This window comes from Bubalus bubalis, chromosome 9 (assembly GCF_019923935.1).
Source record: "Bubalus bubalis isolate 160015118507 breed Murrah chromosome 9, NDDB_SH_1, whole genome shotgun sequence".
NCBI classification, from domain to species: Eukaryota; Metazoa; Chordata; class Mammalia; order Artiodactyla; family Bovidae; genus Bubalus; species Bubalus bubalis.
The window spans coordinates 1,366,504-1,378,716 of record NC_059165.1 but is presented as its reverse complement, the minus strand read 5'-3'; the positions used below and the strand labels follow the sequence as shown (position 1 = coordinate 1,378,716).

At 45.3% G+C, this 12,213-nt stretch overlaps 1 long non-coding RNA gene across 1 annotated transcript; it reads left to right on the top strand.

Annotated features, from left to right (window-relative positions):
* The first annotated feature begins 252 nt into the window (after positions 1 to 252).
* Positions 253 to 6,868, top strand: LOC123335220. Its single transcript, XR_006553622.1, has 3 exons — positions 253 to 472; positions 6,030 to 6,102; positions 6,697 to 6,868. It is a non-coding gene; the product is annotated as an uncharacterized LOC123335220 (long non-coding RNA).
* Positions 6,869 to 12,213: the final 5,345 nt, after the last annotated feature.

The following is a 12,213-nucleotide window of genomic DNA, read 5'->3' as shown; positions in this document are numbered from 1 at the left end:
CTTGGACTTCAAGGAGATCCAACCAGTCCATCCTAAAGGAGATGAGTCCTCGGTGTTCATTGGAAGGACTGACGCTGAAGCTGAGACTCTAATACTTTGGCCACTTGATGCGAAGAGCTGACTTATTTGAAAAGACCCTGATGCTGGGAAAGATTGAAGGCAGGAGGAGAAGGGGACAACAGAGGATGAGATGGTTGGATGGCATCCGGTGACTCAATGGACCCCATGACTCAATGGCTCGATGGACATGAGTTTGAGCAAGCTCTGGGGGTTGGTGATAGACAGGAAGCCTGGCGTGCTGCAGTCCATGGGGTCACAAAGAGTTGGACATGACTGAGCGACTGAACTGACTGGACTGATGGAGTGGAGATGTCCCCTCTGACCTTTCTACCCCTCTTTTGTTCTTCAACAGAAAGATTCCACAAAGGCAGCTGGGAAGATTACACAAAGCAGAGCTGACTTGAGTTTCCAGGTTAGTTATATGTGATATCAGAAACAGAATTCCATGGTCAGTAGATTATAATGAGTATAACATTTTTGAATATAATTTAAAGAGCTGTTGGTTTTGTTGGGTGTGTATGTGTGTTTCTGAACATACGGTTTTATGTGGGTATAAAGTGTGTGTGTTATGAATTAGTTTATGTTTCCGTAAATACAAAATGAGGTGTGTTTCAATCATGGGTCACCTATGTACTGGTAATTTTGGCTGTTTTCTTAACTGTACCCAAAGGATATTACTTTTATTCATTTTCCCATGAATAAACTCATATAAGTGATATGAGAGTTTTTTTTCCATTTTGTCTTTTTTCAGTTAATTTTAACTTCATTATTAAGATGAATTGTAATGATGTTTAAAACCCCAGAGGCAAGCTGGCTTCATTTGATTTCTTCTTGTAGATGAAAAAAAAAAAAACCGTTAGCAGTTCCAATCTTCTGTGAAATGTGCCCTGTGCTTTGTGCTTACATTTTTAATGTGCCTTTCAAAATAGAATTGATTTGGTTCTTTCTTTTAAAATATAAAACAATAAATATTTTATAAGGGAAGGGATAGATTTTTTCTCTTTTTGGGGGTATAAGCAAACTGAAGCGGTAAAAATAATCTCACCCTATTAACCAGTTGAAAGCAAACAATGCTGTTTTTCGTCTGAGCTTCCAAAAAATATTTAGCTCAGGATGTAACATGTTTGGAGGTGCTGTCTCAGGAGGTTTTTACCTGGCACACCGCGAAGTCTGTCCCCTGCTCGGGCCTCCCCAAGAGGAGGGCCAAGCAATGCAGAGGGTCTGGAATGCACTCAAAGGGATTCGTTCAAGTGGACAATCACAGATGTATAGTGTCATGATTTCTGGTGGAAACCAGGTGGTCTTATCTGGAGAAAAATGACACATTTCATGCATTATGCAGCTTTCTGTTAAAGTGAAAGTGAGGTTGCTCAGTCACGTCCAACTCTTTGCGACCCTGTGGACTGCAGCCCACCAGGCTCCTCCGTCCATGGGATTCTCCAGGCAAGAGTACTGGAGTGGGGTGCCACTGCCTTCTCCAGGGGATCTTCCCTACCCAGGGATCGAACCCGGTCTCCCGCATTGCAGGCAGACCCTTTACCCCCTGAGCCTCCAGGGAAGCCCTCATGCTGCTTTCTGTACTATGAGCTTATTTCACGTGAAGAAGGTGGCCAGTCTTTGCCAAGCTCCCTGTGCAGGCTTTGGAATGGAAACAGGGTTATCCAGTCACGACTCCCTGTGTTCCACAGAGCTCGGCCTCTTCCGTTCACTTCTGTGGTGCGTGTGTTGAGCACCTTCTGTGTACCTTGTGCTGTGGGAGATGAAAACACGCGTTAAGCACAGACCCTGCCCTCAGTGAACTTGAGGTCCATGGGAGATGTGGACCCGGGCACTGTCTATCCTCAGAAGAGCAGAGAGGAAGGAGGAGGAGAAGGCAGATGAGGGCGAGGGAGGGGAGGAGAGGGGAGGCGGTGAAGGCCTGTGCGAGAGCTGGGGGACCCCTGGGAGGGGAGGAGAGGGGAGGCGGTGAAGGGCTGTGGGAGAGCTGGGGGACCCCTGGGATGGGAGGAGAGGGGAGGCGGTGAACGGCGAGCGCGAGAGCTGGGGGACCCCTGGGAGGGGAGGAGAGGGGAGGCGGTGAAGGCGTGCGGGAGCTGGGGGGCCCCTGGGAGGGAGCCTGACTGGCCCTCCCTTGCAGACAGCACCGCTGGTGAGGGAGCTGACTTTTTCCTGCGTTAGTTTAATCTCACCTGAATTTTGGGAAACAGGCATTTGTGTACTCATCCTTTCTCTCATCAGGACCATGACTGTTGTGAACTGAAGGGGCCCCTCACCCATCCTGTGGTAACAATCCTGAACCTGCCTTGCCAGTCTAATTATTAGCAAATTGCTCTTGCTAGATCAATGGGCATGCTTTCAAGTCTAATAAGAATGAAGGAAAAGTGTTCAAAGCTGGAGATATTTTTAGTCCGACAGAGAGATTGATTTTCTATGAGATCCTGAATTGACTAAAAAAAAAAAGAAAAACTTCTTTTAAACTCCAGCTAACATTTCAAGTTTGCAACTCACCATATGAAGGAATGTTTCCTTGGATACCCCTCCATTCCCACTAATTTCTCATCATTTCTCTTGGTTGAGAACTCATTCATGCTTTCTTGGTAAATGTAACATTCTACTGTTATCAACTTTTGCTATATATATATTTTTTAAGTGTGACTCAGATGCTTAAAACCATAAGTATGTATCATGATTCTGTAGGCTGGCTACACATTCTGGCATGTAATTGATCATCTGGGGCTAAGCTGGCCTCATCAGATGCTTGGGAACTCTGCTGGGGAGCTGGGAGGGCTGGGGTCTCTCCCTGTGGCTTCTCATGTTTTGGAGGCAGTTTGAGTCCCATAGCATGCAAGAAAGGGCAATCCTGAATGCACACTTATCAAGATTCTCCTCCCAGCTCATTGGCTGGTGTCCCGTTAACTGAAGCAAGGCAAAAGACCATATTCAGATTCCAGAGTTGGAGAAAGAGATGGCACCGCTTGGCAGAAGAGACAGCAGTCACACTGCAAACGGCCGTGTGCCCAGGGGAGAGGATGGGGCCCACTGGACTCCGCTTTACCAGTTAACCCAGAGGCCAGCAGGAGGGCGTCTCACACAGGACGCTATTAGGGGAGCAACGCTCTTGTTCCTTGTTGTTGCTGTTATTCCATCACGAAGTAGTGTCCAACTCACTGTGACCCACAGACTGCAGCACACCAGCTTTCCCTGCCTCTCACGATCTCCTGGAGTTTCCCACACTCATGTCCCTCGTGTCGATGATGCCATCCAACCACTTTATCCTCTTTTGCCCCCTTCTCCTCTTGCCCTCAATCTTTGCCAGCTCCAGATCTTTTCCAGTGAGATGACTTTTCACATCAGGTGGCCAAAGTATTGGAGCTTCAGCTACAGCATCAGTCCTTCCAATGAATATTCAGGGTTGATATCCTTTAGCATTGATTGGTTTGATCTCCTTGCAGTCCAAGGGACTCTCAAGGGTCTTCTCCAGTGCCACAATTTGAAAGCATCAATTCTTCTGCGCTCAGACTTCTTTATGATCCAACTCTCACATCCATACATGACTACTGGAAAAACCACAACTTTGACTAGATGGACATTTGTTGGCAAAGTAATGCCTCTGCTTTTTAATATGCTGTCTAGGTGGTCATAGCTTTCCTTTCAAAGAGCAAGCATCGTTTAATTTCATGGCTGCAGTCACCATCTCCAGTGATTTTGGAGTCTAAGAAAATAAAATCTGTCACTGTTTCTACTTTTTCCCCATCTATTTCCCATGCAGTGATGGGACCAGATGCCATGATCTTAGTTTGTTGAATGTTGAGTATTAGCCAGCTTTTTCACTCTCTTCTTTCACTTACATAAAGAGCCTCATAGTTTCTCTTCGCTTTCTGCCATAAGGGTGCGGTCATCTGCATATCTGAGGTTATTGATATTTCTCCCGGCAATCTTGATTCCAGCTTGTACTTTGTCCAGCCCGGCATTTCTCATGAAGTACTCTGCATATAAGTTAAATAAGCAGATGACAATATAAAGCCTTGATCTACTCCTTTCTCAATTTGGAACCAATCCATTGTTCCATGTCTGGTTTTAACTGTTGCTTCTTGACCTGCATACAGATTTCTCAGGTGTCAGGACAGGTGGTCTGGTATCCCCATCTTTTTAAAAATTTTCCATAGTCTGTTGTGATCCACACAGTCAAAGTCTTCACTGTAGTCAATGAAGCAGAAGTAGATGTTTTTCTGGAACCCCTTTGCTTTCTCTATGATCCAACAGATGTTGGCAATTTGATCCCTAATTCCTCTGCCTTTTCTAAAGTCAGCTTGAACATCTGGAAGTTCTCGGTTCACGTATTGCTGAAGCCTCTCTTGAAGGGCTTTGAGCGTTACAGCGGTACATTTCCTCTTGTACCTTAAAGGGCGCCCAGTGTGGATGGATTTCTGTGAAGCTCACCTCCACTGCAAGTCTCTTCATTCTGCAATTCCTCACTCCTTGAACCTTTAGAAACTATACTAAGACCAGATGTTGACAGAGGAACTCATAGCCAAGAGGGGGGCTCCAAAGCAAGAGTGGAGCTTAATAAGAAAAAAATGGTCACAGGATGAGATGAGCAGACAGAAGTTGATTTCATTCTGATACTATTGCCAGGAGCAGGGCAGAGTGCCCGGAGCAAGTCTGGATCCTTAGCCTCACAGACACAAACGGCAGAGGGTTTTAAATCCTGGGGGTGAGCTAGTGGAAAAGTACTGGAGCACACTTAGTTACTCCTGAGTCTGCAAAGGTTTTTTTTCTGTGACTAGGCCACCTGTGTTTGCCAACTGGCACCCACAGGTATTGAAAGTTGACTGCTACCCTTCATAGAAACTGTGAGAGTAGGTCTCTTTATCCTTCAATGTTGACTTTTCCAAAATGCTTCATAAGTCCTTGAAAAAAGCATTTCCTGGGTTGTAAAACTGGCAAGAGGCTGGAAAAAGATTTACATACAATTCAAAGTGGACGAGAAAGGATTTACAATGGCAAGTTTTCTAAAATAAATGCTCTAAGTAAAGTCAGACGCCTAGAGGGAGGAAGATGACTGAAGTTTAGTCAGGCTAAGGGGATGGTTAAGACCACCTGGATCAAGCTGTCCAGAAGCAAAGCACCCTATTAGCTACCTCTGCACATGGCTGCCTGAGCTAGGCATCTTCCTCATATAATGACTATCAGAGAGAAGGATACATTAAACAGTTTGGTATTTTAATAACTATTCCAAAAATTTTTAAGAATTTTAGGGGAAAAGCTGTGTTTCTAGGAATGAATAGTCAATGTCACCTGAATGTTTCTCTAGGTCCCTACTGTGCATCTCTGACACAGTGATGTATCTGCAGTGAGTAGCATTTACTCAAATACCCAGGAAGGCCAGGTAGCTGATATGCATTCTGTAGAAGAGGAAAATTAGAGACATTAGATGAATTGCTTCAAGTTTTAGAGATCTGTACAACAAAGATGGCATTTAGACCAAAATGTGTCTGACTACAAATGCCTGGCTATTGTTCAGTCGCTAAGGCATGTCCAACTCCGACCTCATGGACTGCAGCATGCCAGGCTTCCCTGTCTTTCACATATTCCACAGAGTTTGCTCAAACTCACATCCATTGAGTCAGTGATACCATCCAACCATCTCATCCTCTGTCGTCCCCTTCTCTTCCCACCTTCAATCTTTCCCAGCATCAGGGTCTTTTCAAATGAGTCAGTTCTTCGCATAAGGTGGCCAAAGTACCGGAGCTTCAGCTTCAGCATCAGTCCTTCCAATGAATATTCAGGGTTGATTTCCTTTAGGATTGACTGTTTTGATCTCCTTGCAGTCCTAAAATGCCTAGCTCCAAGAACTTCTCTAACAAGCTACCCTTTCATGAAATCTGGCCTTGGGTTACTTTAAGGGATACTCAAACTCTGTCTTAAATATTCTTTAACTTCCTGTTTATTTCTCATTTTCCCCACAGTCTGGCATCTGTGCTTCCCAAACAGTCACCCTTATGCCATCTGGTCCTCTGCCCTATTGAAACCAGATCTCAGGTAAGGTCCTGATGTCTACCTTGCAAAGGTATTGGATTGGGTATCCTTTTAATTGGGAAAATGAAATGTTGATATCCTATAAAGGGAAATATAGTGGACAGTAGGGTGGATGAGGGAAGCATTGTTTATTTACATTTTTTTTTGTTTCTGAACTAGTGGGGTGAGGAGGAGGAGAAGGTGCTGCGGGGAGCTGCCCGTGAGAACGGGGTCTTCTGTCTGAAGGACACAGCTCTGGGAGCTGCCTCAGTCCTTGAGGGTTTGCTTGCAAACATAGCTCTCTGTCCCGCCACCCCGGAGATTAGGCGCTTATTTACTGCAGGCACCTGGAGTTCTGTGCAAACTTCTCACGCACAGGGAAATGTTATCTGGTGTAAGAAATAATAACAGGGTGCCATTCCCATGCTCTCCAGGTTTCTTGTGACTGTTTGTAAGATGTGTGGGTCAAACAAAGAAAATGTTAACTGTCTTGTCTTTCTCACTCTCTTCTGTATAAATATGAGACGCTGAATAAAGTTGGGGTCAGACTGCGTCCCTTCGTGGAGACACGTCTGAACCTCTCGACCCCATCTTTGTTGTCGATTTCTCTTGCTTTAGTTTCCTTTCTCAGCCCCTCCGTGCACGTTCTCGGGACCTGATCGACTCTGCTGGCTGGCACCGGCAAGGTGCCGTATCCATGGTGCCTGAAGACAGCTCAGCACAGCCAGCTGCGTGTAGAGTGATAGCCTCCCTAAGCTGGTTCTACAGGAAGCATTCACGTGCTCTGAGAAGTTGCATTCCTATCAGTAGGAGAATATTGGTTTTTTAACTTTCTTGATATAAGGAGATTTCTAAATTAAAAATTTCACAAGTACTGTTTTCTCCTTGTTGAAGTTGATTTCCCATCCAGTTTTAATGTTAGTAGCAGGGTTATTCTTAAAACCATCCCTAAAAAATAATTAGCCACCTCCCCAGAAGCTGCTAGGACATCCCCTCACTCTCTAGAAATTCTGTTCATGCCCTTCTGACTGCTATGCAATTAACAGTTTGCAGGTTCCTGTGAGCAGTGGAAAGAAAGAACAGTGAACATGATGTAAGTATTTCTCATGCTCATTTGCTTTAGGACTGGGAAAGCCAAGAGCTAATCTGTTAGGACAGGGAAGGAAACAAGATCCTTCTCCTCTCCTTTAATGCCCCCATAAGTTATTTCTGAAATAAATAGCCCATAAATTATAGGCCAGGAAGAGTAAAATGGTTCTGTTTTATGAATGGTGACACAGAGGAAGCACGGTAGAACTGACGACTAGCTTCTCAGTTTTGGCTAAACCATCCGAGGGTTTGCTCTCCAGGGGGCAGAGATGTTGGCTCCGCCCTAACTGTCTCAGCTGGCGAGTCCGTTTGGCCCCCAGGAAGGGGGCCAGATCACAAATGTGAACACTACCCTTCTCAGCTTAAATTGAGAAAACGCGTCTCCAATGCTCTGTGCAAGGCAGAGGCCGAATGACCCGCTGCCATTGCAGCCCACCTCCAAAGACCCCAGCCACAGACATCGTCCATCTGCATCTTCCAGGATTGTTGTTTTTTTTTTTTAAGCCCCAGCAGTTCCCCATGTGTGGAGAATTTGGTTGCAGTGAGCAAATCACTCAGTAACTTTCCTTCGGGAACCCCACAAGACAGTGAAGTAGGTCCAAGGATACTACTTTTAGAGTTTCAGTTGGGTTCACCTCCTTCAGCATATAGGTGAGAAAACCACGATTAGAAATGCTCCAGAGCAGGGAAAAAAGGAGCCTTCGCTAACCCCTGGACGTTTCAGAGCTCGGAATCTGACTCCTGCATATTGCTGAGTCCTCTCAAGCTGGCCTTCGTGGGGACATCACGGGGCCACAGGCGCCGAGGCCGGCCCGCGGGGTGCGCCAGGGAGGCCGGGTCCAGCCCACAGGGGGCGCGGTTTCTGAGAAGGCCGGTCACTCCGCCGCCTGTGGTCGGCGCCAGGCTGCAGACTCACCGCCCTCTGTGGGTAGCTGGGGCCTTTACTCTCCGCCAGGAGGCTGGCCTCAGACCTGCTTCCTTCACCACAGTGACCTGTGTGAAGTGGTGTCCAGCGTAACTTCTGCTGCTGGGCGTGTGGAGCTACAGAAAGTGATATGAGACTGTACTCTAGAAAACCCCAGACGGACAGGCTGGGACTCAGTGTGTGACTTGACCAGCTGGGTACCATCCTTATTAGGTGACAAGAGTCTCCCCAAACCCCCACCTAAACTGTTGATTGTTACAGACCCTCATCACAGCAGGAATGGGAGTGTTGCTGAAGGACCAAGTATTTAACCTGTCAAAACATTGATTTTACATTAGCTGTTAACACTTTCCCCATCATATACAATCCATCTGTGTAAAGGGCTTAATAGTAAAATTGATGGGCTCATCATCGTAATCAGGTCAGTAAACTGTCTGATTTATTGAGATGATCCAATACTTTGGCCACCTGATCCAAAGAGCTGACTCATTGGAAAAGCTCCTGATGCTGGGAAAGATTGAGGGCAGGAGTAGAAGGGGATGACAGAGGATGAGATGGTTGGATGGCATTACCAACTCAATGGACATGAGTTTGAGCAAGCTCCGAGTTGGTGATGGACAGGGAGGCCCGGCGTGCTGCACTCCACAGGGTCACAAAGAGTCGGACACGACTGAGGGACTGAACAACAACAACAGCAATGTGTCAAATAGTCACACACGAGGTAAAGGGCCTCTTGATGAAGGTGAAAGAGGAGAGCGAAAAAGTTGGCTTAAAGCTCAACATTCAGAAAACTAAGATCATGGCATCCAGTCCCAACATTTCATGGGAAATAGATGGGGAAACAGTGGAAACAGTTTCAGACTTTATTTTTTGGGGCTCCAAAATCACTGCAGATGGGGACTGCAGCCATGAAATTAAAAGACGCTTACTCCTTGGAAGGAAAGGTATGACCAACCTAGAGAGAATATTCAAAAGCAGAGACATTACTTGGCCAACAAAGGTCCATCTAGTCAAGGGTATGGTTTTTCCTGTGGTCATGTATGGATGTGAGAATTGGACTGTGAAGAAAGCTGAATGCCAAAGAATTGATGCTTTTAAACTGTGGTGTTGGAGAAGACTCTTGAGAGTCCCTTGGACTGCAAGGAGATGGACAATGGACCAGTCCATTCTGAAGGAGATGAGTCCTCGGTGTTCATTGGAAGGACTGATGCTAAAGCTGAAACTCCAATACTTTGGCCACCTCATGTGAAGAGTTGACTCATTGGAAAAGACTCTGATGCTGGGAGGGATTGGGGGCAGGGGGAGAAGGGGACGACAGAGGATGAGAAGGCTGGATGGCATCACCAACTCGATGGATGTGAGTCTGAGTGAACTCCAGGAGTTGGTGATGGACAGGGAGGCCTGGTGTGCTGCGATTCATGGGGTTGCAGAGTGGGTCACTACTGAGCAACTGAACGGAACTGAACTGAACTGAGGCAAGCCTGCTGGATGTTTGGGACAGTTAGGTGTCCCAAACACTCATTAGACTCAGTGTGTCCCAAATGGAACTTATTAATCCTGCCAAGTAGAATTTAGACTCACTATTCTACCAGTATTTCTTTAGAAATTCAAAAGAACCAAGATTTATAAAGAGTAATTTAGTAATTGCCTCACATCTGAGAGGTAGAAAGATACATTTTAAGTTCAGGGGCAGGACAGGTTATCCCTGTTCCTGGTTTTATAAGAGACTAGACCTGATTTCCTACTGTATTCAAAGAAACCCTATGACTCCTGACTTAGAATAGATATAAATTCCCAGCCTTTAGTTAAGAAATAGCATTTCTAATTCCTCCTTTGTCCTAACCTTTCCATATCACCTCCTTCAAACCTCATCCTAGACCTTAGGAACAACAATCTGGCTCCTGGAGATTTAAAAAAAATTAAGTGTAGTTACCCAGAATTCTGTGTATCTGAAATATTTTTCTATGAAGAGCTGATGGGGAGTGGATCTGTTTTGCTTGTATCTGTTTTGCTAGAATTGCCACTTTACATGGAAACACCAACAGGCACCCAGAATCACTGAGTTCCAGGCGGACTCCTCCCTGCCCTCACTGTGTAGTCCGCCATCATCAGTGATAGAGTTCTTTTGCAATTAGTAATCAGAGTAGTGATTGGCATGAAGTCCAATACAGGCATGAAAAGCAAAAAATGACTAATGGTAATCATGTTTGAAATATTGATTCATCCATTAATGTTACCTGCTAAAATCAACTTTATTGAAGAATAATATACTCAACAAAATGAAACCGTTTTAAGTATGGAGTTCAATGAGTTTTTAACTCATTGGGTCCCCATACTAATTAAGGAATGTTTGTACCACACCCTCCATTTCCCTCTGGCTCCCTGTGAATTTGCTAGGATTTTCATAGCAAAGCACTACAAGCTGGGTGGCTTAAACAATAGAATGTATTGTCCTGCAGTTCTGGTGGTAGGAACCTGAGATAAGGTGGTTAGAAGTGTTGGTTCCTTCTAAAGGTTGTAAAGAAGAATCCATTCCTTGTCTCTCTCCTAGCTTCTGTTGGCTTGCTGCATTCTTTGGTAGTTTTTGGTTTGTACATGAATCACCTGATCTCTGCCTTAATCTTCACATGCCATTCTCTCTGTGCCTAATTTCCCTATTTTATAAGGGCATGGGTCATAATGCATGAGAGCCTAATAGTCTCATCTTGACTACATTTGCAGAGACCTTATTTCCAAATAAGGTCTGACGCAGTGGAGTTAAGAGCTAAATACATCTTTCACCATCACGCCCCTTTTCCTAAGAGCATGGCCCAATGTACGCATGAACAAGAATCCCTGTTCAGTGATGGAAATGTTCAAGCAGAGTCAGGACATGTTAGTTGCATGAACAGGTTGTTCAAATTTCCCTGTCACCTGTGTCAAGAAACAGCCATGGTTTCAGTGTGGTTTCCTTCATCAGCCGACAGAGTTCAGCATGTAGCTGCTCGACAAGCCCGAGTCATCACTGTTTCTCACCTCTGCAATTAGGATCTGCTGGGTTAAAGGCCCTCGTTTCCAGGGCTGATGAAGGAATGCTTTGATAAAGGGGTGCAGTAGTGGACCCATTAAACTTGAACCTATGACTCCTGTTTGGACATTTTGGAATCCTCGTGGTGTTGCACCAGTAAAGAAAGGAAATACCCAACTGGTGCGGGAAATTCATCTTAATTTTGGTGAGCTTTATCATTATGTCCCAGGGAGGATCTGGAATTATCACTACACCAATAGGGATATAAAGAAGTAGGTCTAAAATGCAAGAAACTCACCAAGTCATCTTTTGATGCCTTCAAACCCAGTGATAATCACACGTTGAAAATCATAGCAATTGTAACACCAGGGAAAAGCACTTGAGGACTCTGAAGCCTCGGGATTGACGGTCTGGGTCACCTTGCCAGGCAAGCAAATTAGAGCAACTGCTGATCCAATCAAGGGCTGCTTAAGGGCAAGACAATCTGGAACGAGTAGTGAAAGAGCGAAGTAAAACGATGGCACATAAGCACTTGCTTTGCGTTCTGACTTTTGGGTGAGCATGCGCAAAGACTCCTGGAGATTGGTGAGGCCTAGAGGGCCAGGCTGAGAGGAGTCACTCTCTCCATTCTTGCCCATTTTCACCCCGTCATTCTTCTCTCATTGCTTTCTGTGGACTCTTCTGTTGGGCTCTGCGCTAGTTTATATCCAGTGCCAGACCCTCATCCCAGGACTGACAGGTTATTTGGAAAGATTCTGAATCTTTGTAAGCTTTAAAACTTATAAAATATATGAGGCGCATAGAGAATGATATTGCAAACATCCGTTATACCCACCAATTCTGTTGAAGCCATTTCTTAATGCTTCTCAGAACTGCTGTGCGCTCTGCTCAGAGATAGCTACCCGGCCAGAAGTGGTGTATGTGATCTCCAGACACATGTGTTCACAAATGCTGTGTAGCTTCATGTGTTTTAGCAAATACATGTATGGTGTATATTTTTCTAATTATTTTTTTTTTGGCTCCACTATGCAGCTTGGGAGATCTTAATTCCCAGTCAGGGGTGGAATGTGGGCCCTCTGCAGTGGAAGCATGGAGTCCTAACCATTGGACTTCC